This window comes from Mustela lutreola, chromosome 12 (genome assembly GCF_030435805.1).
Source record: "Mustela lutreola isolate mMusLut2 chromosome 12, mMusLut2.pri, whole genome shotgun sequence".
Lineage (NCBI taxonomy): Eukaryota > Metazoa > Chordata > Mammalia > Carnivora > Mustelidae > Mustela > Mustela lutreola.
Genome location: NC_081301.1, coordinates 90,448,789 through 90,476,680, shown reverse-complemented (window position 1 = coordinate 90,476,680; position 27,892 = coordinate 90,448,789). Strand labels below are relative to the sequence as shown.

General features: G+C 40.3%; 1 protein-coding gene and 1 non-coding gene across 2 annotated transcripts in view; both read left to right on the top strand.

Moving 5' to 3' along the window:
* The window catches only part of PGM5 (phosphoglucomutase 5), a 202,862-nt gene that overhangs the window by 78,778 nt on the left and 96,192 nt on the right, over positions 1-27,892 (top strand). The window lies entirely within an intron of this gene.
* Positions 12,647-12,788, top strand: LOC131813272 (U4 spliceosomal RNA). The gene has a single exon (XR_009346699.1). It is a non-coding gene; the product is annotated as a U4 spliceosomal RNA (small nuclear RNA).

The following is a 27,892-nucleotide window of genomic DNA, read 5'->3' as shown; positions in this document are numbered from 1 at the left end:
TGCATCGGACTCTGTCCCTGGGCTCAGCTTCACCGACAAGTGCTGGTATTTTTAGTTTGCAGACCTTTTAGCTCACATCCTGCAGCATTGAGGGTGTGAGAGAGGAGCTCTTTGGAAATCAGAAGTTGTCACTGATAGCTTGTCCTAGACCGAAAGGATGCTTTGTAGTCAGGAAAGAAGGAAAGTCTGGCCCCTGGGGCACGAGGCACGGGGCAGGGCTGCAAGCTTCTGTGTTCTCACCTTGCCTCCAGATGACTCACTATTCTTAAGTCACCTGCTCTGTGAGGGGTGGCACCTTCCACCTTCCCTGGACCCTCACTCATCCTGGCTGAGCCTCGGGAGTAGGTTTGAGCCTGGGATTGTGGTGGGAGGGGCAGGTCCTCCCCTGCTCCCCCAGTACTTCCCACTTGTGTCCCCCCCCCCCCCAAACCCTCCTGCGGCCCCAGAGCCTCCGTGCTGGGGTGTCAGCGTAGAAGGGAGGAGGGAGGTATTGGGGGATGAAGTTCAGGGGGGAGACCAGTACTGTGTGAGGAAACAGGCTTCCAGGAACTTTTGGGTTGACGGAAAAAAGAGAAAGCAGTTTGGGTCACGTGGCCTGTTTCACGGTGGTTGTAACCTCTGCTTTTAATCCTTTACCAGGGGCCTTCATGCCGATGCATGTGTAGAAATAAACCTGTGCTTTGGGATTTTGACAGAAAAGTTAGATTAAAAAAGTCTTATGAAATCAATTTGATTTAATATAACATAATCGATCTCAATTCCATAGCTTATTATTTTTGGATTAAGAGGGAGACACAGATACTGTGGTGTATGCATTCAGTTGTCTGAGACAGAACAAGATGAACTGAAGGTAATATGTTTTGAGTTTCGTTTTGTGCTTTGTGGTTTTTTTTTTTTTTTTTTAAGTTTTAAAGCTCTGTGGCTGCTGGTAATTTTCAGTAAAAATATGGAGTACCCATCGCTGGACATTTTGTAGGCAAAACGGCTGACAACAGATAGGCTTAATGATTAGCTCCAGGAGCTGGTTTTGCTGCTTTTTCTCGCTTTCCACCACCGACCACGTGTCTAGAAGGAGAAGGGGGTCCGGGTCCGGAACAGCGGGTAGTCCTGGGTCCAGATGCTCCTGGGGAGACCTGGGCGGTTTGAAGCTGAGGCGGAAAGGCTGCCCTTGAGGGGGAGAGGCTGGGACCGGGGAGCAATCCCTCTTACTCTCGTGCACAGCATTTCATGGGAACTAGTCTCTGTGGCTGCTCTAAATTACCATTTAAATGTTCCCAGGCCAGAGAGGTCATCACCCTTATGCATACTCTCAGAGCCAAGACAACATTTCCATGGTAGAAAGCAGAGAATTTTCAGTGTCACTTCTAGGGCCGGCTTTATGTCTCTTCGGAGATGGCCCTTTGCCCTTGTGCGAGGATTCGGGGCGTGCCTGCCATCATTGGGAAGTCCTGTTCATGCTTCTGAGCACTAGCTCTGCTGGAATACGGTGGCAGATTCCAGTGAGGCCACGACGCCCCATCCTGGATGGCCTGGCCGCCTTTGATCGGCAGTTCCACTCAGAGACCATTGCCACATGGGTGGCAAGTGCCTTGACCGCAGAGTTTGGAGCTGTCCCCGCTAGCAGGCCATGTCCCGTTACCATCAGACTCTTGATACAGCCCGAGCGGAATCCCAGCTATTTAACAGGAATTGGCTGTCCCCATGGGGCTGGGGACAGGCGCAGCCTGGCCCTGATGCAGGGACCACAGGCACGTGAAGCAGTCGGGGGCTGTGTGACTCTCAGCGGCACATCCCTGAAGCGTGTGTTGTTCCAAATGCAGAGCCTGAGCTACTTCGTCATCTGGGACTTTGTGGTCGGGCAAAGAGAAATGGGTCACCTCGGAAGAAGAGTCTTCTGCTGGTGATCTTGGGCACAAAGGAGAGAAACGGACTCCTTTGAGCAGCAGGCCACGAGTTTCCTATTATCTTTGAGGAATAAAAGAGGGGCCCCACGGACCTTGAGCTTGGTCACTCCCAATGTGGGCAGGTCGGATACATGGTAGTTATTATGACATATCTCAGGAATATTCTTAGATCAAATGGGGGGAAAGGGAGGCACTTTGTAAGCTGTCATGCACTTGCACATTATTGCTGGGAAGGATTTTAAAAAAATGGGTCACATGAAGCCATAAAGTTGATGGAGAGACTGTTGCCTGTGATTTACTTAGTATCACCTCGTTTATTTGTCTGTGGCCACATGCGGTGACTTAAGTCCTGGAGAGATTATTTCGCACACCTGTGACCTTCGGACACGCACCAGTAGGCAAGACATAAAGCATCTGGTCTTGGTGCCTGAAGAGTCCCAGGCTTTGGACCTGAGTCTGTGATGCATTCGTTGGGTGCCTTAATCTTTTTGTGCTTCCTCGTTTGGAAAGTGAGAACATTTCTACATGGAATCCCTCGTGTGTTGGTTGTGAGCACGAAAAGATAAATGGATGGATGGTTTTGAATGTGCTGAAACAGGATAGTGTTAGAAGAGTGTAAGGTGTTACATGACCCTAAAAGTTCTGAAAAAAGTAATATGAACTTGGGATCCTTGCTTTGGCCATGGGTAGCTTCTTCTCTGGGAGGCAAGGCTACAGGACGGTAGATGAATGAACAACGTCAGGCGATGTGTGTGGGAGCCCCAGCGTGCGTGTGGGGGTGCATAGTGTGACCCATGTGATGTTAGGTGCGTTACGGTCATTTTCTTTGCATTTAGATCCCCTCTGCACTACCCTCGCTCTGCCCTGTGTCTCAGAGAGCATTGCCCCCAGGTCCCTGTCAACTGCTGGCTTCCTCTCTTACCCCAGATGCGTGGAGCTAATTCCCCTCAGATGGTACCAGCATCTGAGCTTCTCTTGTCCCTGAAGCCCTGGAGGTTCTGGCCCTTTTCTGATGGCGCAGATCTCTGGGTGGTCTCACCCCCTCTGTTTGGCTGCTTACTCCTCTGCCTCCTGGGGAACTGATTCTCTATATTGAGTTCCTTCTCTTTGAAATACCTGGAGCGCATCTTGCTTCCTTCCCTGGACCCTGGCTGACACAGGAAGTCTGCTTCATACACAGATACTAGATGACGACGTGGCTACCAGCAAAAAGATGATAGAGAATTTATACAAATGTTGAGCAAATTTATAGGTCTATAAATTTGGTTACTTTATTTTAAAACAGAGTAACTGTATTTTGAGTATACCCTGAATCTGTTTGAGCACTTTTAAAATAAGCAGTTCAAAGTGTACCTGGGTAGCTCAGTCAGTTAAGCGTCTGACTCTTAATTAAGCATCTGACTCTTAATTTTGGCTCAGGTCATGATCTTAGTTTTGTGAGATCGTGTCCCACGTGGGGCTCTGTGCCCAAAAGGGGTCTGCTTCTATCCCTTTCCCTCTGCCCCTCCTGTGGTTTCTCTCTCTCTCGATAAATAAATACATCTTAAAAAAAAAAAAAAGGCAGTTCAGCAAAGTTTGGGATCTGATATTCTGGAGTAAGTTTTTTAAAAGTTTGCTTAACAAAAAGTTTTTTTAAATCCTTTTTTAAAGCTCAAGAGTAACCAACCAGATGTTTTATGGTGTCTGAGTTTGCCAGGTCCTGGCATATAAAATGGGATAAGATCATTATCATCATGCAATAAACATGAATGAAAGAAACTCAAGCTTGCTTTTACAGAAAACATATGGAGAGAAGCTGGAATCTAAATCTGGGTTCATTAATATTACATTTACATGTGATTAATTGTGAGTTCTCCTATGTGTGTTATCTAAGTCATTGTTTGTCTTGATAAAATTAAGGGTAGGATATAATTTCCTATATTCTCAATCATGGAAGGTCAGTGGTGATTTTAAATGACTACATTGTGTTAGGTAAATAAAGGGCTTTCCAGTTCCAAAAGGCAGTTGTAATTGCCTGTTAAGAATTCTTTGGATCTTGGGAAGTTAATCAGAGGATTGGAGATGTCAGAGTTCCACATTTGCCTTTTTGTCCTTCAGATCTTAACATTTCAGTTACATCTGCGGAAAGACTTCGGAACATCTGTATTAAGATCTAGAATGAGTATGGGAGTCAAGTGATGGGTTTTAACTTAGCATACACTATCTTAAGAACGGAAATAAACAACAAAGGCCATTGCTTAAATGAGCAAACACCAACCTTTTAAAATGCTAGTGTGTAAACAAAATTATTCTTAGCTTTGTGTGAAACCATGTATTCTGATTATATTTTTTTTGGAGTTTAATAAAACAAGTTGTCTAGTACCTGCATCTGCTATGTACTCAACAGGCCTATGTTGAATGAATGAACCATAAACAGAATTAAGACTGGGATGCGTTTGTGCGAAATCACTGAAGAGAATAAAGGCAGTAAAACCGAGACCCTAGAGCAGTAGACGGAATTAGCAGCGGAGTATAAGGTACAGAAAGTACAGAGCAAGATGCCAGAAGAAAGTCCCTGCTTTGTGTCCATGTATTATCAACATAAATGAATTAAAACTTCTCAGTAAAAACAAAGGCTCTCAGAATGGAGTTTAAATGCTTAAAATAAAAAAGTCAGGCAAAGATATATAAATAAATTATGAGCAAAAATAAAAAAGGAAAAAGAGCCCGGGTGGCTCGGTAGGTTAAGCATCTGCCTTTGGCTCAGGTCATGATCCCAGGGTCCTGGGATCGAGCCCCGCATCACGCTTCCTGCTCAGCAGAGAGCCTGCTTCTCCCTCTGTCTGCTACCCTCCTGCTTATGCTCTCTCTTGCACACACACACACACACCAAAAAAAAAAAAAAAAAAAATCTTCTAGAAAAAGTGAAAATCAAGATAAGAAAATATTAAAGCCATGAAGATAATTTTAATTGGTTTTTACAACTCATGAATATTTATGTATTAAATTACAGTGTCAAAATATATAAAGAAATGATTCAATTTTTTTAAACAAACTCTACAGTAGTGAAAAAACTTGCCACGGTTTTAACTTCTGACAGTGCAAGTGAGAGAAAAAATCCCCAACAATAAGATAATGATTTGATGATCCGATGAGGTATTTAGTAACATTAATTGGCTCCAAAATGTTTGTGTAGGGGGTTTTAGACATCGTGATGTTTTTGGAGGTGGTCTAGAAGAATTGTCTTGAAACTGCATTTACACAGCAGGGACTCCGTTTCTGTTTACATGTAGTTAAGTTTGGGGGAGAGATGGAAGCAGATTATGGAGAGGGATATATACCCCCTCCGCACCCCCCAACCTCCTTCCTCTTGGTGGCACCACTAGTCCTCGCTCTGGAGCTCCCGCTTTCCCACTTAGGAAGGAAAAGGAAAAAAAAAAGGTAAGCATGTAGATGGCATGATTAAAGGAAGCAAAGTAAATTGGCACACTCCCAGGAAAGTGAGTAGTAGGTTAAAAGCATTCTGCAAAGGCAAAGAGATAAAAGAACACACAATACTCTGAATTTAAAGGAGTAAAAGTTCTCGGCTGGCAGAGCTGCTCTGAAGGGAGAGAGCCCGAAGGGGCAGGACTGAGGAGCTCGGTGGGGACTTTCAGGCAGGCCATTTCTCTATTTCTGTCTCTCTCTCTCTCTCCTCTGAGGTCCTTAGAGACCCCTGAGCATTCCATGAAAACAAGAGACCGCTTGCCACACCACCCAGCGTCTGAGTAGGAGGAGAGCAGGTGCGCGCGCCGCCCGTCTTGTCTCCGTGCGTGGGATGAGAGCAGGGTCAGGACTGGGAACCAGGACCACCATAGGGACCCAGAAGGAGCCTGGATGGGGACGCCTTGGCTGAATTTCCGCAGGCCGAGTTTTCCTTTCGAACCCATGCTGATGTCATGTCTCTCAACAAAATCAGAATCAGACACGGTCTGTGGCCGTTTCTCTTCTAACTTCGTGTCAGAGCTGGTCTTCTCTCTCTCACCCTCCCACGCTCACCCTGCAGGTTCTCCTGACCTCGTGATGAACAGGGATGGGGAAGTGTCTGGAGATTTTTCCTGTGCAGACCTGTTGACAAGACCTGAAGGTCAAGGCTAGAAAAGACTCCGTGTCGTGTTTCCCACAGTGTTTCTCAGAACACTGTGAGGAATGTTCTTGGTATTCCAAAACAAGGTGGAGGGGCTCCACAGACAAAATCAGTTTGAAGAGGGATGAAATTAAGAGAGTTTTCCTTTAAAATTTTTCAGTCTTGAACTGGTTGCTGTGATTCTCCAATTGAGGGCTATAGAATGCGGTCTTTCCTCAAGCTGTTTGCACAAAGAACCCCCAACACAGGGACACCTGTTAACATGTCTTAGACCACTAGGGTTCCTTGGGAACCAAATCTTAGTCCAAGCTGTCAAACAGAGAAGCAGTGGGTTTATTCTGTATTTAGTCAGAGGGTGCATGCAAGTAGAAGATTGAGAGAGAGAAAATTTGACTCAAAATAAGAGAATCTTTAACTGTTAATATTGCTCTGCAAAGGCATTAAATGGCCATTCTTGAGAAGGAAGCTCAGAAACTTAGAGAAGACCGTCGGTTCCATTGTCGTAGATTTTACGGAAGAGATTTTATATTAGGAGGGAGGTTGAACTTACTTGATTTTAAAGATCCTCTCCAAATCTGATACTACTTCAAGTTACAATCCCTGCTCAGACCTGTCTTCTGGTGTTCAAAATTGACTTTCTTCCTCCTTATCTGAAGTTAATACAATCATGTGATTAAAAACACGTATCTAGCAAGGCAAATTTTATGCAAGTGTCTGGCTATTTGTTTGCTGTTCATTAAAAAAGTGAAGTTTCTTGTTCTAAAGGAATAATTGACTAACATAACATAATAAAAAAATTATTTTAAAAACCCAAAGAAATAATTCAAGAATTATAGTGGATCTTTCCTTAGGGTTTATCTCTGAGCTCTTTCTAGTGTAGGTAACCTCAGTCTTATTTTCTGTCCTTTGGTAGGCAAAAGGACTAGTAACAAACAGGAATTATCAAAACTTCTCTAGCAGTGGGAATAAAAGAGAACCAGAGGAAGGCAAAAGAGGCATCCCCCTTGATGACATGATAGAAACACCGAAGCAGCAGAATTGTTTTCAAAAGATGGCAGGCAAGGCTCATGGCCAAAGGGTCCCATCTGGCTGGTGATGATGTAACACTCCAATCCACCATGAAAGGGGGAGAGAGAGGTGAAGTTTAGAGTAATGGAGATTTCAAAGTGATCATGGGGAGTGGTAGGGGGTTTCCGTTGTTTATCTTAGAGAAAGCAGACATGGCCTTTTGCAAATATACACTGTTATTGTATTTCTTAATATGTGTAGCGGAGAGAAAAAAATCAGGAGAAAACTCTCAGAATATTGGGGTTGGATCAAATACTATCGTAAGCATAGTCCTCTTTTGGAGTTATGACACCTACATTTTAGAAATACCTTTCATCCTGAATAGCTTAGGGTTGGACATTCAGATTAAATATTTATCTGCTTGGCATGTGGGAAGAAAACCACTTGAAGCAATTGTGTTCAAAGGTCAAACAGTATGGTAACACCTTACCGATTTTTTATTGATTAATAAATTAAAACACATTTTTTTTAAAAGATTTTATTTATTTATTTGACCAAGAGAGATCACAAGTAGGCAGAGAGGCAGGCTCCCCACTGAGCAGAAAGCAGATGCAGAGCTAGATCCCAGGACCCTGTGAGATTATACCCTGAGCTGAAGGCAGGGGCTTAACCCACTGAGCCTCCCAGCTGCCCCAAAACACAGTTTTAACTTTTACCGGACAGTAAACCAAGGGCACAAAATGTGACAAGGGATGTCTAAAATGGCTTTCTATAATGGGGATCAAAGTGAATTTGCATTGCAAACCGACTAGGATTCACATTTTCTTGATTTTCTGTTTTAGAGAAACACACACACAAACAAAACAAAAACTAACACTTTGGTTTGCAGCAAAGGTTATTTTTGTTTGCCATGTAAAATCTCTATCCTACTTGAGCTGTATTTTTAAAATTAAGGTTTACTAGTGAAAACATTTAAAAATATTTAAAGAAACATATTGAGGATTAAGAACTAGGAAAATTTCATCTGCCGTAACCTACAGCTATTTTCATTCTCCAAAAACAGAGTAGTACAATGAAAAGAAAGAATTTGAGATTAGATGTCTTTCTTGGGTTTGCATTTTCTTCTCTGACCTTGGACAAGTCACTTATTCTCCCAAATCTCCATTCCTCATGCTTTTAAAAAAAAAAAAAAGTGTCTTCATTGTCCTATTATCATACTTATTTCCCAGAGTTGTTTTAAGTTTCCAGGAAGAAAATATGTGAAAGAACCTTGTAACCTTCCGATTCCTTACATATACATACAATTATTTTTAGCTCCTTTCTGATCTTTGTTCATGTATATATGGTTCCAATCTCAGTACCTCATTCGAATCTGTGTTCTACTTTTTCCATCTAATATTATGGTTGTGCTATAATTTAGTAGCTTTCCCCCAGTGATGGACATTTAAATGGTTTACAGTTGTTCCCTATTATAATAATACACTGAAAAACGTCTTTGTACGTTTAGACTTCTTTTTTTTTTTTTTTGGACAAATTTCTCTGGGATGAGTTCCAGAGGAGAGATTATGCAGTCAAAGTGAATGAACATTTTTTATCTATCCTGTTTTTTTGAGCTTTCCCCCTTCATCCAAAAACCCCTCCCTTTGGTAACTTTCCTAGAATGTCACAGAATGCCTAAATGTCTTCTTAAAGGCATCCAGCAGGATTCAGAAATCTGCATTTGGTGGCCATATTCCCATCTTCACGCTCTATCGAAACCACTCAGCTACGAAGCCTCCCCCTAGACTGCAGGGTCCTCTGCGGCAGGACTGTCCTAATCACCTTTGCACCCTCATGTGGCCTGGCCTGTTATACAGTCTCAGTGAGTGGTCGTTCAGTGCGAATAAACTGAATGGATGGCTAGAACAAGACAGGCTCCTTACATACCTGACTCGCCAGGGCTTCATGCATCAAAGAGTTACTAAAAATGCCAAGCACTGGTCCTTGAGCTGGAGACAAAGAGGCAGATGCAGCACAGCTGGTCTCAGTGCCCTGAGAGCCAGGTCCCCAGTGGGAGGGAAGACTTTGGTTCTCAATCTGGTCTTCAGTCTGGAGTTAAAGGGTGAAGCCAGCTTGACCCATGTAATGTGATTTCAGGGCGGGCCCACTCTGGTCAGATATTTTAATCATCTACCCTCTAATACCTGTCATTCTGTAACCAAGATCATGTAACAGAGGCTAGGATGACAGAAGGACCATGTACTGTGCTGTTGTTTAACCATATCCCGTGTCAAAGAAATCCAGATTGTTTTGTAAGAGCCAGGATGTGAAAACAGAGTTCCTTGACACAGCAGGGGTAGGGAGGGCTTCCAGATCCCCTCTGGAGCAGAAAATCCCTGTTTGATCCTCTTCAGCATCATAAGGCCACCTGCTGTGGGCACGGATGCTGGGTCCAATTCAGGAAAGATCAGAGTTTGGAGGTTTGCACTTGTGTATGAATGAATCCGAGTCTAAACGTTGTATGTTTCCTCCTTACCTCTTGCTGCACAACTTTGATAAGGAGACTAGGAGCTGAGAAAATAGTTCTGAAAAGTTTTCCTTGGCCTCAAACTCTGGGTTGTTTTGCAACTCATTCCTTGGGAGTTTATATAATTTATTGAAGGCTGGAAAGCCAACCTTGGGTGTACTATGAAGCCTCTCAGAGTGCTGGCTAAGCTTGAAGTCTGAGGGCAGAAACTGTCAAAGAGGGCAGCTCTGATCCAAAATTCTAATTAACGTTGTTTTCTGTGGAAACCCTCAGAGAACCCCAACAAGTTTTTCAGACCCCAGATTGCCTTATGTGGGCCATCATGCTATTGAGCAATGACTTGGAGTTCACTCTATGAGTTAGAAAGCTATGGCTTTCCTTTTACAGTGTTCTGTTAAAGGACACCCCAGATTTGGCTAAAAAAAAAAATCATACACCTTTTTGTGTGCATTGCAGAGCATTTATCTGTATAGTTGAGTAAAAATAAAGGCACTTGAACCTACCAAGAGATGAAACCAATTTGTTAACATTTATTAATTATTATTATTTGATCATCAAAATATTATCTGCCCAAGATGGTCTCTTAATCAGTGACCATCTTGGGGACTAAGGCGTTTTTCTGTGTTTTAGACAGAGTGTCAACGATCCACGAGTTTTAAATGTCATCTGGGAGATGGATCTGGCTCAGTTGTGTTTTATGCGTTATTGGTCCTAATTCCACATGTGCCTATATAGTTAAGAGTTTCGGTCAGTGTTCAATTTATTTTGGCCCCCTGTAGCTGGTTTCATGATCCCAAATTTATGCTGATGAGCAAATTCTTTCAAACTTTTCCATTTCAGCTCCTATTTAGAAAATGCCTGTGTGTAATTTTTACTTTGCCTCTGTTGACTGGCTTTTGCGCAGGCATGCTAATTCCCCATTTCCCCCAAGCCAAGTTCACGTCTTCCGTTTCAGCTGCAAGCTAATAACTTGTCAGGAGTATGGAAATATATATCTGGAGTTAGTGATTCTGCACAGAATTAGGATTTCCAAGCGCGCCTGTGAGAGGAAACTCTGCTCCATGCTTCTCATTTTTAAATGCTGGCTTCTAACGTGCATTCAGATCAACGGCAGGAGACCCAGTTTCCTCTGGAAGTTGCTAGCACTATCTTTCACGTTCTGTAATCTCACAGGCACAGGCATATACATCCAAGGAAACTTGTGGAATTTCTTTCTTTCTTTCTTTCTTTCTTTCTTTCTTTCTTTCTTTCTTTAAGATTTTATTTATTTATTTGACCAAGATTGCAAGTAGGCAGAGCAGCAGGCAGAGAGAGAGGGGGAAGCAGGCTCTCTGCTGAGCAGAGAGCCCAATGCAGGACTTGATCCCAGGACCCTGAGATCATGACCTGAGCTAAAGGCAGAGGCTTAGCCCAGAGCCACCCAGGCACCCGAAACTTATGGAATTTCTATGAGTATTTATGTTTTGAAGAGTGCACCCCATTACATCATGACTACATTACGGGGAGGGTGGTGTCTGTGGTGCGGTGCTGGGTTCAGATACCAGCTCTGTTACATACTGGTTGTGCGGTCTTGGGCAAATCTAACTTTCCGTCTTTTGCTTTCTTCATCTATAAAATGAAGATGGAAATTATCTTGCTTTCAGTTCTTCTTTTGGTCCAAGATACATGGGTAGAACATTTCAGTGTCTGCTCCAGTAATTATACTATTATAAGGACTCCACCAGCCTTGTAAGTTTCATGTGAAGTTAATACTCTAATGCATTCTTTGCACATAGTAAGCTTCCAATCAGGTTTATTTACCTTTATTACCTTAAGGATCTCAAGAAAATATTAATTCTCTGCCTCTAATGAGAGACGGAGCTCTAATTAAACTAAATGTAGGCCGATTGTGTGACATTGTGGGTTTTTTTTTTTTTTTTCCATTTCTAGAGCAGTAAATACAAGCACATGTTAAAAACAGTCAACCAACCAACCAACCAACCAACCAACTACTCAGCCAGCCAACCAGAATATCAAATAAGTTTCTAAAGCAGTAGTGACACTTAACTAGCCTTCCCACTAACACAGAATTCTTAAACGTATCAGAGAGTTAATCCAAACTTCCAGTTAATACTCTCCCTTCAAGCAGTATCTGTTGTTCTCATATCCCACATAAGACAAAATCCACTGCCCCACAGTGGTCTTTGTCAGTCTTTTTAAAGTCAAAAGAAACAGTGGATTTTGGAATGAATAGTGCATGAGGTGGTGAGAAATGTCCTACAGGTACAATTTTTCATTGGTTCCTATGACTTACAGTGTCTTGGATTAAAGAGCACGCATTCTAGTTATCGGGGCGCCTGGGTGGCTCAGTGGGTTAAGAGCACGCATTCTGGTTGTCCCTACATCTGGAGAACAACAGGCCACAGTTTTTCTCAGGCCTCTATCCCAGAGTTTAATAGCTGTCACTGTTTAAAATCTTAGAGATAATCTACACTGTTCCAATTTAAGACAATTTCTTTTTATCCTGTTTTCCACACCCATCCTTTAAACGAGAGCCAGGTATGGATGTGAACCCCCACAATCCTGTTACACAAAGAACACCAGTGATCTAAACCACTCAGTGTTTTTGTTGCTGGGAGGAGGAACACTTCATCTGGGTTGGTTATTGTTGGTTTTATTCTCTTAATAGCATTGGGCTTTCTTTGAGAGGCAAAACCCAATTGAAGAACTTCTGTTGTTATCTTTTTTTTTTCTTCTCAAATTAGAGAGAGAGAAGGAGTTAAGTAAGAGGGAGAAGGAAAGAGAATCTTAAGGAGGTTCCATGCCGTTGCAGAGCCTGTTTGGGGGCTTGAGCTCATGACCCTAAGATCATGACCTGAGCCAAAGTCAAGAGTCAGGTGCTCAACTGACTGAGCCACTCGGGTGCCCCAACTTTCTGGTTATTAGGGAAATCTCAGATTTCCTTTCCCATACCTAGAAATGTATGTACTTGGGTTCTCCATATCTCATTACTTTTATGATCAAAAATAAAGATAGCCAGAAAGTTTGAAAACTTTGAGACAATCGTTCTTTCTAATCAGAAGATTACTTTCTCATTTAATTATTTCTTTGTATTTAAGTTGTCTTTTGAACTTAGAGTAACTCTGCTTTGTGCAGAGGCAATGGCATAACCAATGAAGTTTATCTGAGACGTGATTATTGCTAATGGAAATTCGAGTAGTCAACCAGAATTTGCATGTATGCATCAAAATGTATACTTTCTCAATATATTGTTTTTAACAATAAATTTTACACCATGGCTCTCTTTTCCCTCCAGATTTATAGGGATATAGTGCACATGTAACATTGTGCAGGCTTCAGGTACAAATGTGATGATTTCATATCCATGTATTTTGAGAAGTGATGACCACAGTAAGGTTAGCACACCCGTCACCTCAACACCACTCTTTGTGTGTGCAGTGAGAACTTTTAAGATCTGTCCACTTGGCAACTTCCTAATATACAATATAATATCACTACCATAGTCACGATGCTGTACCTTCCATCCTCAGAACGTGTAACTGAGATGTTTGTACCCTTTGACCACCTTCCCCCATTCCCTCCCACCCTGGCAATCACCAATCTATCTGCTTCTATGAGTTCAGTTATTTTAAGATTCATGTAAGTGAGATCATATCATATTTCTCTTCCTGTGTCTTGCTTCACTCAGCATAACACCCTCAAGTTTCATCCATCTTGTTGCAACAGGCAGGGTTTCCTATTTTTTTATGATTCCCTAATATTCCAGTGTGTGTGTGTGTGTGTGTGTGTGTGTGTGTGTGTGTGTGTATGCATGTCTGCATGTGTTTTCTTGACATTTCATCTGTCATTAGACTCTTAGATCGTTCCCATGTCTTGGCTACTGTAAGCAGCGCTGCAGTGAACATAGGAGTGCAGATATCTCTTCAAGATAGTGATTCATTTCCTTCTGATTAATACCCAGAAGCAAAATTGCTGGATCACTTGGTATTTCTATTTTTAATTGTTTGAGGAATCCCTATGCTGTTTTCCATGGTAGTTGCACCAGTTTACCTTCCTACCAACAGAGTACAAGGGCTCCCTTTTCTCCACATCCTTGCCAGCACCTTTTATCTCTGGTCTTTTTGATAACCGTTGTTCTACCAGACGCAAAGTAATATCTCATTGTAGTTTTGATTTGTATTTTCCTGATGATTAGTGGGGTTTGTCAAACAGCTTTTCATGTACCTGTTGGTATTTATGTAACTTCTTTGAAAAAAATATCTGTTTGGGACCTTTACTCATTTTCTTAATGGGGCTAGTTCTTTTGGTATTGAGTTTTCTGAGTTCCTTATGTATTTTGGATTTTATTGATTTTTAAAAAGAATTTATTTATTTATTTGACAGAGATCACAAGTAGGCAGAGAGAGAGAGGGAGAGGAGGAAGCAGGCTCCCCACTGAGCAGAGAGCCCGATGCAGGACTCCATCCCAGGACCCTGAGATCATGACCTGAGCCAAAGGCAGAGGCTTAACCCACTGAGCCACCCAGGCACCCCATATTTTGGATTTTAATATATTACCAGATACATAGTTTGCAAGCATTTTCTTTCATTCTGTAGGTTCCATTTCCATTTTAATTGTGGTTTGTTGTTGTTGTTTTTTGTTTTGGTTTGTTTGCTGTGCAGGAGTGGCTTCATTTGTTATATTTCCATTTGTTTATTTTTGCTTGTGTTGCTTATGCTCTTGGTATCATAGCCAAAAAAAAAATAATAATTGCCAGGACCAATATAAAGGAATATTGTCCTTGTGTTTTCTTCTAGGAGTTTTATGGTTTTGAGTCTTCTATTTCAAGTGAATTTTTGTGAGTGTTTTAAGACAGGCATCCAGTTTCATACTTTTGCATGTAAATTTCTAATTTTCCCAACACCATTTGTTGAGGGGATTGTCTTTTCCCTGTCGAGTATTTTTGACTCCCTTGTTGACCATGTATTAGTTGACCATATACGCATGGGTTCATTTCTGGGCTCTTGCTTCTGTTCATTTTGTCTATGTGTCTATTTTTATGCCAGTTCCATACTGTTTTGTTTACTATAACTTTGTAATATACTTTGAAATCAGGAAGTGTGATGCATCCATCTTTGTGGCTCCCTTCTCCCCCCACCCCCTACCCCCAAAGTTTATTTGGCTCTTCAGGGTATTTTGTGGTTCTGTAAGAGTTTTATGATTGTTTTCTATTCCTTTGAAAAATTCTTTTGGAATTTTGACAGGGATTTCATTGAATATTGGGTATTGGGTTGTATGGATATTTTAACAATGTTAATTTTCAGGTTTATGATCATGGAGTATCTTTCTGTTTATTTGTGTCTTCTTCAATTTTCTTCATCAGTGTTTAATAGCTTTCAGTGTACTTACAGTTTTTACTTGCTTGGTTAAATTTGCTTCTAAGAATTTCATTCTTTTTGATGCTATTATAAATGGAATAATTTTCTTTATATTCAAATAGTTTGTTGTTAATGTATAGAAACACAACTGATTTTTGTATGTTAATCTTATATACTGCAGTTTTACTGAATTCGTTGATTAGTTTTAATAGTTTTTTGGATTAAAGTTTTGGGGTTTTTTTTTTTTTTTTTTGTCTTCAGGGTTTCCTCTATATAAGATCATGTTAATCTGTAGAGACAATTTTACTTCTTCCTTTTTTATTTGGATGTCTTTTGTTTCCTTTTCTTGCCTGATTGCTCTGGCTGAGACTTCCAATATTCTGTTGAAGAGGAGTGGTGAGGGTAGGCACCTTTGTCATATTCCTGATCTTAGAGCAGAAGTTTTCAACCGTTCACTATTGAGTGTGATAGTAACTGTGGCTTTTCATATATGATCTTTATTTTGTTGAGCTATATTTCTTGAATACACACTTTGTTAAGAGTTTTTATCATGAAAGGATGTTGGGTTTTGCCAAATTCTTTTTCTATATCTTTTGAGATGTTCATATTATTTTTATCATTCATTATACTAGTGTGATGTTATTATATTGATTCATTTGCATATATTGAGGTATCTTTGCATCCCAGGGATGAGTCCCAGTTGATCAGGGTTTATGATCCTTTCAATATGTTGTTGAATTTGGGTTGCTAGCATTTTGTTGGGGATTTTTAATCTGTATTAATTGGAGATATTGGTCTGAGCTTTTATTTCTTGTAGTGTCCTTATCTAGCTTTGGCATCAGGGCACTGTTTGCCTCATAAAATGTGCTTGGAAGTGTTCCCTTCTATTTAGTTTTTTGGAAGAGTTTGACAAAGATTGGTATTAGTTCTTCTTTAAATATTTGGTGGAATTCACCAGTTGAAATCATTTGATCCTGGGCTTTCTTTGCTGAGAGGGTTTTGATTAGTGAGTCAAACGTCTTACTTGTTGGTCTAGTCACATTTTTTTGTATTGTCATGATTCAGTCTCAGTAGGTTGTGTGTTTCTAGGAGTCTTTCCATTTCTCCTAAGTTGTCCAATTCGCTGGCATAAAGTTGTTCACAGTAGCTTCTTACGATCCTTTGTATTTCTGTGGTATCAGTTGTAATGTCTCTTCTTTCATTTCTGATTTTATTTATTTGAGTCCTCTCTCTTCCTTTCTTGGTGAGTCTAGCTAAAGGCTTGTCAATTTTGTTTATGTGTTCAAGGAACCAACTCTTAGTTTTGCTCATCTTTTCTATTGTTTTCCTGTTGTCTATTTCAGTTATTTCTGCGTTAATCTTTATTATTTCCCTCCTTCTGCTAACTTTGAGCATCATTTGCTCTTCTTTATCTGGTTCCTTGAGGCATAATGTTAAGCTGTTTAATTGAGAGCTTTCTTCTTTCTTAGTGTGTGCATTTATAACTATATACTTTCCTCTTAGAAATGCTCTTTTACCTCCCATAACTTTTGTTATGCTTTGTTTCTATTTTTGTTTGTCTCAAGACATTTTAAAATTTTTATTTTGATTTAGTCTTTGTTCTAGTGGTTGTTCAAAAGTGTGTTTAATTTTCATATATTTAAGAATGTTCCAGCTTCCTTTCTTTTACTCATTTATAATTCCGTATCACTGTTGAAAATATACTTGATATAATTTCTGTCTTCTTACATTTGCTTGGACCTGTATTGTGGCCTTACATGATCTGTCTTGGAAAATGTCTTGTGTGTGCTCGAAAATACTATGTATTCTATTGCTGTTGGATCGAATACTCTGTATATATCTGTTAGGTCCATTTGGTCTATAGTGTTATTCAGATCTGCTGTTTTCATATTGATCCTCACCTTGGCTCTTTTAAAGACAATTTTATGTGTATCATACTGCCTCTTCTCCTAGAATATATTAGAGCTTCAAGAAATTTTGTCCTTATGTGACCAGGTGTCAGGGCAGTGTGACATTCAAAGAAGCAACAAAAAGCAAATGAAAAGTCCATGAGAGACTATGGACTCTGAAAAACAATCTGAGGGTTTTGAAGGGGCGGGGGGGGGTGGGAGGTTGGGGTACCAGGTGGTGGGTATTAGAGAGGGCACGGATTGCATGGAGCACTGGGTGTGGTGCAAAAACAGTCAACTGTTACGCTGAAAATAAAAAAAATTTAAAAAAAGACCTAGAACTACCCTATTAAAAAAAGAGTGGTTCTTAATTTTGCTTGCAGTTCTAGGAACACATTAAAAGGGATCAATATACAGATCTTAGCCATCTTGCCTAAGATTCTTATTACCCTGCTACTTTCTCATTGCTGAAGCCCTCCTGGAGCTTTTCTTCTCCATTTTCTCTCTTCCACTACTCCCCAGTGCTCTCCACTCTTCTTTCACCGATTGGGGTCAGTCCTTCTAGTCCTACCTCTTTCTTCTTATCCTCCTGATTCTGTGTCAGAGGAATGCAGCAATTAAGTTGGCAAGAGACAAAATATCCCTTTAGAGGGTGGGCAAAGAGGAGACACCGAGCAGGCGGGGACAATATTATCTTTGCTGGGGAGCAGAGGGCTCAAGTGTTCGTAGTGAAACCAGGAATACTCAATAATAAATTTTGTCTGTGTCTCAAAAGCATTTTTAAAAAAGAACCCAAGGATTTAATGCAGCTATTAAAGTTCTTGCTCTACTTAGCTTAGGGTAAGCTTTCCAAAAGAGGCAACCCATCCATAGTTCTCGAGCCCATGGCATTGGAATGTGCACTTGGAAAAAACCTCAGGTAATACACTTAACAATATGCTTCTAGAATTATAGCAGATAGAGGGTCAAAATGTACAATGAAGAGTCTAAGCCTATTCCACTTATGAGGAGGTGGATTTTCTAGGATGTTGCTGTGGTTTTCCAGAATTTTCCTCTAGGAATAGCTAAAAGAGGCAGTGGTTGGAAAGGAAGTGCTAGGGAGAATGAAAATTGGGTTTGAACAGCATTTTTTGTAAGATGGGGAGAATATCATTTTCCGCATCAAAGAGTGGAGGGGTGGTGGTGGCTGCTGGGGATCGCTCCAAACCCAGAGCCTCCCCATCCAGTGCTCCCCTGGGAGCTCCCACGTTGCTCACGTGTCAGCTCTTTGCAGCCCAGGAACCTTTCTTGCGTGCATGTTGCCTCAGGTTATTGGCATACTGCATGGGTTATTTTATTATTCTTGATGGGGTCTTTTTGTTGTGATGCTTTTGTTTTTAAAAAAATCCCTTTCTCTCTATATAACCACTATTAACAGTGGTCTGTGGCCTTTCAAACATTACATACATGCAGAGTTTTAGATTGTGTTTTTAAACAAACAAAAAATGTGGTCATACTCACTTTGATTTTTAAATTTCTTCTTTTTTTTCACTTTAGACTTGTCATGAATATCCATGTCAGAATATTGAAGTATATTGTATTCCTTTTAACAACTGTTTATCTCATTGCGTGATGATAGACTCTTAGACTCAGTAATTCCCCTATTGCTGGATATGTTACTTCCAGCTTTTCACTCTCCACATGATGGTGTAAGGATTGTCCTGTGCAGCGAGGGCAGAGTATGACAATCTCTGAGTTCCAATGGACCAGGAATCTTACATTTACAAATTAATGTTGCCCAGTTTCAGGGGATTATTTAGGGCTGTTCCAAAGCAGTATAAAAATCTGCTCTTCTAAAGATGGCCAGCAACAAATTAAATTCTCCTGATTGAGCTTTGATTAATAAACAAATCCACTCACTCCCTATGGAAGATTCTTTTGAGACATTTAAACTGTAAATTTTTCTCTTAGGGCTTTTTGAGAACTGAGAGACACTGCTGAACAAGCTTGCATTTGGGCCAGATTTTATTTGTCCAGTTCAAATTGGTTTGATGCCTGTGTGTTTATGTGTGCCCTGAAACATTCCCCAGTACTTGCATAGGGCACGTTTGACTTGTTGGCCAATGTGCAGATTTGGTTTAATCAAGTTCCAAGTTAGATATAGCACTCACGTGGTAGTGATCTTTCATGTAAAGCCTATGTTTTCCTCACTGAACCTTGGATAAATCAAATGCACAGATAAAATAAAGAGTTTGGGAGAGATGTTGGTTTGGTTTCTTTCATCCTTCTGCTTACTAAAGACCCAGAGCCAAAAGAAGGAGAAACATAGAGTAATAAGGATTATACTGTTTATTTGCTTAGCTGAATGTGCCTGTAGATGTCTGGAACCATCCTCTATAAAATATAGTATTTACCAGCTCTTATGAGTCTCTTAAGGAAACAATCCTGGTTCAACATAGAAAATATTGAAGTGCAAATCTGAAATCTATTCAAACCAATGTTGATACGGTTTAGAATATGCATTGGTAGATTACTTTTAGACCTACTATATAAAAGATTATATAGATTATAGATATATAAAGATTATATATATAAATACCTTGCTACTTAGCTGAGGTACAAAACTTGGTGTTAGAATTTTTATCCTTCTGTGATATTGGATCCCAATCAGGGTGAGTACACATCCAAATAAGTTTTTATGACTTACATGCCAAAGAACAGTAGTAATTTGATTTTTATAAATGAACGTGAGCCCTAATAGATTTGCCCAAGAATGGACAACCAGCTCAGTGTGGCCTATTCACAGACTGGTCATTATCCTTTGAAATAGAGCAAAAAGCTCTTCACAATCAGGGAATACCAACATTATCAGATGCTTTTTAATAATCTTGAATTTAGTCATTTCAATATGTAAGAATCCTCCTTGAGCAGGAGCAGAAGATTGTAGGTCCTGAGGTAGAAGGAAACTGGGGGGGCCATTTGTCATCATTATTGATTAGAAGTTACATGTAAGTAAGAGTAATGAGAAAGGAGAGCCTACAAAGTCAAGTTTAAATGTGCATATTAAATAGAAGGTGAGTAAGTCAATGAGAAAGAGAGATGACCAGCCATGACAGACTATATACCCTCCTTGGATTCTGAACAACATATGGTTCTGAAGCCTGGTTGTTCCGTGTTCCCCTAGATTTCTTTTAGGCCTTGGCCTCAAGGTTGAAATTTCTGTGTTCTCATTCTCAAATATATCCTTACAAACTACTTCATCCTGCAATATCCCACTGTATATTTGAGATAATTTGAGTCAAGACTATGTTCCTTGCAACTGGAAAAGCTAGGTTAAAAACTTGCATCATTAACTGGGAAGAAACCAAGGCTTAAGGTCATATTCTAGTAACTTAAGGGGCTGGTATTCAGATCCGTACTTACGTGACTTCAGGGTCATGTATGATGTATTTCCAGACACATTCAGGTGTTTAACTCTGATAGCAGTATGCTATCACGAGTTAAGTGAACCAGTTTGGAACCAAGTGTGAATTAAATGAAATTCCATCTGTATTAATGAGTTTCATCACTAAAATTAAAATATGGTATTATTGATAATAATTAAGAACTGTCTTGTTGGGGCGCCTGGGTGGCTCAGCGGTTTAAGCCTCTGCCTTCAGCTCAGGTCATGATCTCAGGGTCCTGGGATGGAGCCCCGCATCGGGCTCTCTGCTCAGCGGGGGGCCTGCTTCCCCCTCTCTCTCTGCCTGCCTCTCTGCCTGCCTCTCTGCCTACTTGTGCTCTCTGTCTATCAAATAAATAAATAAATAAATAAATCTTAAAAAAAAAAAAAAAAGAACTGTCTTGTATATGAAAATGTTTATAGCATACATTTCACTTCCTTAGCCCCGTCAGGTCACGTCTCTTTGAAATTAAAGTCCAATGAGATGTGCCACATACTCTTCAGTAACCTGCAAATTAAAAATTCTTGGCAACAGAAATTCATGATTATTTTTGAGATTTTTCTCTCTTTTACTAGTTTCCTCCCCTTGTTTCATCTACTCTGGTTCTTGTTGAAAGAAGAGGCTGTGATGAAAGATATTATATGTAGGGAACAGGAAGCTTAGCAAGTTCCATGAAATGATATGCCTTAAAAAGTAGGGAGTTCTTAGTAATACCTCAGAACGCCAGCTATAAGACCTGGGCAGGAGTCACAGAACAGCTATTTGAGGACTTTGAAAAGCCAATAGTAGTGGATTGGGGAAGAAGACCAGGACTCTAAGTCTCATCAAAGTAGTGGTAAGTTTACCATTTCTGTGTTTTTGCTGTTGTCCAGCTTGACCTCAGTGCAATCTGAATGAAACCTAGAAGTCAACACCAGCATGGGTAGAATTCCAGGAGAATTTCTCTAGTTTAGAGACAGAATGTGAGGAAATTTCCCATTTTTCTTTTCTCCTTTTTTCCTTTCTTTTCTTCATCTGTTGTACCATAGTTCTGAAGCAGTCCTGGGGTAGCAGTGGTAGTGGAGTAAGATGGCTGGCAGGAACCCCAAACCGGAAGTGGTTCTGAGAGAGTCGGGAAAAGCATCACTGCTTCTCTCCCTCCCCCTGTCTTCCCACCACTTGGCTCTCTCTCCTCATGGGAACAGGGACAGGCATGGGAAGCATATGACCGAATAGAGTAATAAGACTCCAACTTTTTTGTCAGGGTACTAGAACAACCACAGGGAATCAAAAGAGAGGATGGATTCAGGGGAAATTATTAGAGTTATCTATGAACTACTGGACTCATTCTTTAGCTGAGCATAACGTACATCTGACCCCAAACTGTATACATAGACTTTGAAAACTCAACCATACTGCAAAGTCTTTGAAAACCGAAATTTTGTTGGCTTAATTTACTAAAAAGTCATCACAATCCTAAATGTATATGCTCCTAATAATGAAACTTCAAAGTACATGAAACAACAATGGATAGAACAGAAAGGAGAAACAGAAATCTAGAATTCTAGTTGGAGACATCGTTAATCTCTCAGAAACTTGAACAACAGACAAAGACAGATTAGACAGAAAATCAGCAAGGGTATGGAAATACTGAAGAAAATTATCTTTCAACTGGATCAAATTGACATTTATAGAACACTCTAATCATCAGCACAATATATATTCTTTTCAAGTGCAGGGAACATTTACCAAGGTAAATCCTATCCTGGGCCATTAAAACAAAACCAACGAAGTGTAAAAGAATTGAAACCATGCAAAATATGTTCCCAGACTATAAATGAATTAGACTAAAAATTGATTACAGAAAAATAGCAGAAAAAAAATCTCTAAACACTTGGAAATTAAACAACATTCTTCTAAGTAATCTATGTATCAAAAAGAAACTTCCAAGGAAAATTAAAAAATGTTTTGAACGAAATGAAAATGAAAATACAACTCATAAAAAATTGTGGAATGCAGATAAAGCAGTACTGAGGGGGGAAATTGTAGCAGCAAATGCTTACATTAAAAAAGAAGACAGTTTCTAAATTGTAATCTAGGCTTGCACTGCAAGAAACTAGAAGAAAAGATAGCCAAGTAAATACAAAGCAAGAAGGAAAGAAAATAAAGATCCCAATAAAATCAGTGATATTGAAAACAGTAGAACAAGAAGAAAAATCAATAAACCAAAAGCTAGTTATTTGAAAGATGAATAAAACCGATAATATAGCAAGATCGACAAAGAGAAAAAGAAATACACAAATCATGAATATCAGGGAGGAAAATATCACTACCGAGCTTACAGACATTAAAGGGATGATACAAACTACTCTTCGTGAATAAGTTCAACAACTTAGTTGAGATGATTGAGACCTCAAAAAACAAATTATCAATGCTCACCAAAATTAAATAGATAACTTGAATATTTTATGGCTCCTAAAGAAATTGAATCTGTAGTTTAAATCCTCCCCCAAAATAAACTTGTAAGTGCAGACAGATACACTGATGATTTTTTCCAAATAGCCAATAAATTCTTCATAGTCTCTTCCAGAAAACAGAAAAGGGTGAAATACTTCTAAACTTATTTTATGAGGCCAGAATTATTCTGACACTAAAACCAGACAAATATGGCACAAGAAGAGAAAGATAGAGATCACTATCCTTTACTAACATATATATATATATAAAATCCTTAACAAAATATTAACCTAACAAATCCAACAATATATAGAAAGAAAAATCTGGGGTTTATCCTGAGAATGTGAGAATGGTTTAATATTCACAAACCAATCAAGGCAATCCACTCTATTAGCAGTTTAAAGAAGACAAACCACACACTCATATCAACTGAGACTGATAATCATTTGATGGAAAGTCATCTATTTAAACTAGTTCTTTGGTCTATAAAGGGCTTCTACAAAAAAAGATCAGCTAAAATTATTTTTAGTGGTGAAACACTGAATGTTTCCCCTTATGATCAGGAACACGAGAAGTTTGTCTACTCTCACTACTACTATTCAACATTATACTGGGAGTAACTGCCAAAATGATAAGGTGTGAAAAGGAATTAAAAGGCATATAGAGTGAAAAGAAAAAAAGAAGGCCATTTTTATTCACAGATGATATGATTGTCTACATAGAAAATCCTGAGGAATGCCCCAAAAAAGTCCTAAAGCTAAGAAAGGAAAATCGGAGAATACAAACTGAACACTTGAACACCAATTATATTTCTTTTTTTTTTCTTTTAAGATTTTTAAAATTTATTTGAGAGAGAGAGAGAGTGCATGCACGTGAGCTCACCATCCAAGGGTAGAAGCAAAGGGAGAGGGAGAAGCAAATTTCCTGCTGAGCATGGATCCCAATGTAGGACTTGATCCCAGGACCCTGAGATCATGACCTGACCTGGAGGCACTTGCTTAACCAACTGAGCCACCCAGATGCCCCACCGATTATATTTCTGTATGCCATCAGTGTTTAGTTGAAAACTGAAATGAGAAAAAGCAATATTATTTACAGTTGTGAAAAAAAGTGAAAAATTTGGCTATAAACATAATAAAATATATAGAATCTATATTCTGAAAACATTGTTAAAAATATGAAAATTAAGGGATATACCCTGTTTCCATGGATTGGAAGATTCAGTGTAGCAAAGGTGTCACTTATCTTCTGATTACGAGTGATCCATAGATTTAATGTATTTCCAGTAAACATTTCTACAAGACTTTGGTAGATATAGACAGATCGACTTTAAAATTTTTATGGAAAGAAGGAGCTAGAACAAGTAAAGAAGATAAAGCTGGGAGAGTCACATTGTTTAATTAGCAGAAAGCAAAAGGCATTGGCTAAGGGATGGACATAGAGATCAATGAAACAGAATAGAGAATCTAGACATTGACATGAATAAATAGGGCCAGCTAATTTTTGACCAAAGTGTTAAAGTAATTCATAGGAGAAACAATAATTTTTTCAGCATATTGGAAGAGTTGGAACTGTCAAAACAGTTAAGAATGAGATCTAGAGGGCGCCTGGGTGGCTCAGTGGGTTAAGCCGCTGCCTTCGGCTCAGGTCATGATCTCAGGGTCCTGGGATCGAGTCCCGCATCGGGCTCTCTGCTCAGTGGGGAGCCTGCTTCCTCCTCTCTCTCTCTGCCTGCCTCTCTGCCTACTTGTGATCTCCCTCTGTCAAATAAATAAATAAAATCTTAAAAAAAAAAAAGAATGAGATCTAGAGAGGATTTATGGGTGTCAGATAAGCACATGAAAAGATACTCCACATCATTAGCTTTTAGGAGATGCAAACTGAAACTAGAATGGGATATGACTACGTAACAATGAGAATGGCTAAAATAACAAATACTGATCCCAAGTGATGACAGAGATGTATATCATTTGGAGCATCTTACATACTGCTGGTAGGAATGCAAAATGGGATGCACGTCCACCCTGGAAAACAGGTTGTCAGTTGCTTATTAAGTAGATTATTAGCACGTGATTCTGTAATCCCACTCCTATACATTTGCCCTAGAGAATAAAGCATTATGTTCACACAAAAACCTGGACACAGATAATTATAACAGCTTTATTCATAACATTGCCCAAATCGGAAACACCCAGTGTCCTTCAACAGGTGAATAGATAAATATGTGAATATTTATTATTTGTTATTATGTGTGATATATGTATGCCACGAAATACTACTTGACCATAACCTGGGACTAGTGATATCCACAACAACTTGGATGAATCTCAAGTGATTATTCCGAGTGAAGGGCACCTGACCTAAAATGTCATATACCGTGGCATTCCATTTATATGGTACTCAAGAGGACAAAATTCTAGAAAAGAAACCAGAGCGGTGGTGACCAGGGGCTGGGAGTGGGGGACCAATGTGCCTTTGTGAGAGAGTTTCTTGAGGGTGATGGAAATGTTCTGTCTCCTGACTGTGAAGCTAGTTCACATGAATTTATATGTATATGAAAATTCATAGAACAGAACACACTGCAAAGTCCCATTTTATTGTAGGTTTAAAAAAAATTAAAATACATTTCTAAAGTTTCACCCTTCATGTTAACGTGCTGTCTGGGTTGTATACCACTTCTCTGGAGCAAACGCTCACTGGTGGGCCTCTTAAGCAACAGAGTTCTGGAGCTCCCCTCCAAAAAGTTAGAACTTATTTTGAAGAAGCACCATAACCAGTAAATAACCTGCAGCAGGAGACAAGCAATGGTTTCAAAGCAAGAGCAGTAGAGAGCTTGAAATTTTGCACTGCTGCCAAGTCAAACAGAAAACACAAATATTTGTATAGCTTTGTAACAAAAGAGTCATATGTGTTTTGGCAAAAAGACCTCTTAATGGCACTCGTGGCTTTACAAGAACTGAGGCTTGCTCCTATTATGTGGAAATTACAGACAGATGTACCGCATGTCAGGGACCATAGGGCTGCCCTGGGGAGAGGACATTAAAGATAAAACCCAGACTGACAAGGAGGGGAATCTGTCTACTTGTGCAGATGTGGTGAGCCCAATAACTTCTTGGCACTGGACCTTGAGATTGCATACACTACTTAGAAGCGTCATTGGATCACTTTGCAGTTGTGGGTTCATGAGTATTTCTGTTTTCAGCTGCCCAGATAGTATCTTAAGCCTTTTAGTTTGGGGATGAGGTGTTTGGGGATCAAAAGCAAAATACTTGGCTTTTGGGAAGGAGTAGAGTGGTGGGTATTGATGGAGACTGCGTTTCCAGGAACGTACCCTCCACCCACCTCACTGCAAGGTCACACAAACTCTCAGTTTTTAAAAAGGAGACATTTCACCCCAACTTCCCTTTCTCTTGAATTGAACCCAGCACTTACACATTTATGGTTTGGGGTTAAGGAAGCAGAAGTCAAGTAGGGTCCTTGGCATCTAAGTAAAAAGACCCATTTTAGGTTACTGAAAAAGAATGCACTGGAAGGATAAGGGGGTCATTCTCAGAACCAAAGGAAAAGCTAGTCTCAAAAATAATAGGAACCTGGGTGGCAGGAATTACATGTGGGCAATCTCTTCAGACAGTTGCCCTCTGGATCAAGAAAGAAACTCCATCCATTGTCCCCATCTGTGTTCAATCATATGCTTGCTCTTCGGCCCGAGAAGCAGGGATCACCTTGTGTGACATGCGGTGGAGAAGGGTGCAGTTCCGCAAAAGCAAATTCTATTTCCTTGAAAAGGGGCTGGATATTAGACAGTGAGAAACAACAGTGTCCTGATCACGCCTGGAGAATGTGTAGATGAGCATGGGCGTGGTGCAGGGAGGGTGGGGGGGGCTGTTTGCAGGGGGAGGTGTTGGCTGTGATGGCAGAGCCTAGGGACTGACTCAGAACCAGAGGGTCAGCCCCCAGAGGGCCAGCCCCCAGAGGGCCGTGCTGTCAGCTGGCAGTAAGACCCCAGGGCAAGTCAGTTCCTCTGCCAAGAGCTCTGCTTTGTTTATTTAAAGAATAAAGTGGTTGGACTAACTGTTCCCGAAAATCCCTTTTGCTATGAATCTCAGGAGAAGTATACTTTGAGATTGTGTTTTTTAGTTGGGTATAAGATTGTGTTCAACAGGAATTTTTTTTTTTTTTTTTTTTGAGTGTTCATATCTTACAGGGGTTGGGCAGGTGGAGATGTCCTTGTTAAAAAATGCAGATTCCATGGCTCTATCCCCAGAGATTTGGGTTCAGTTATGCCAAAGGGAGCCCAGGAATCTGTATTTCAAGCAAAATGGCCAGGTAGTTCTAATGCAGGTGGTCCAGCCTATAGACTTGCTTATCTGCTGTTTGGTTTTCAGAAAGGGAACTGCCCCAGTGGAAGCTGCAGGTACCTAAAAATGTGGGATGTCACGCAACTGGCGTGCTCCTAAAAGCCCCCTCTTCAGCCCAGTAGACAGTGTGGGGATGCTGGGGAGACAGTGGAAGCCAGGGAGGCCAGGGGCTTGCTTGCCCAGGTATGAGACACAAAAACCCTGGGCTCTTGGATCATCTGCCCCCTGCTCACTCTTTCTGCCTCAGATGCGGCCACATGACGACGTTGTGGGGTAGAGAGATGCCGCGTGTAAATCGACGGCTTTCCTTATTATGTGGGCTGCATGAGGATCTTAAATCGAACATTCTCAGGGGAGGACATGTACTTGGTATCGGCAGTGTGTGATTCCTAAATTTCTGCTCTAAGAAGTTGACCCTCTGGGCTACACCTTCTTGTTAAATACATCTCCTTTGGGGAGTGACCTGCAGGGAGGTATGGCCCACTGTTTTCTGGAGTGTTGTTACCTGTACTGTGCTTTCTATCTGGGAATCTCCAAGTGCATTTTTCTTTTTCTTTTTCTTTCTTTCTTTCTTCTATTTTTTTTTAATTTTATTATTATTTTTAAAATTTAAATTCAATTAATTAACATGTAGTGTGTTCTTAGTTTCAGAGGAGTTTGGTGATTCATCGGTTGTGTGTGATACCCAGTGCTCGTTACATCAAATACCCTTCTTAATGCCCATCATCCAGTTACCCCATCCCCTTGCCCACCTCCCCTCCAGCAACCCTCAGTTTGTTTCTTAGAGTTAACAGTCTCTCATGGTTTGTCTCCATCTCTGAATTCGTCTTACTGCTTTTTTAAAGTACTTGGTTTCAGGGGCACCTGGGTGGCTCAGTTGTTAAGCATCAGCCTTTGGCTCAGATC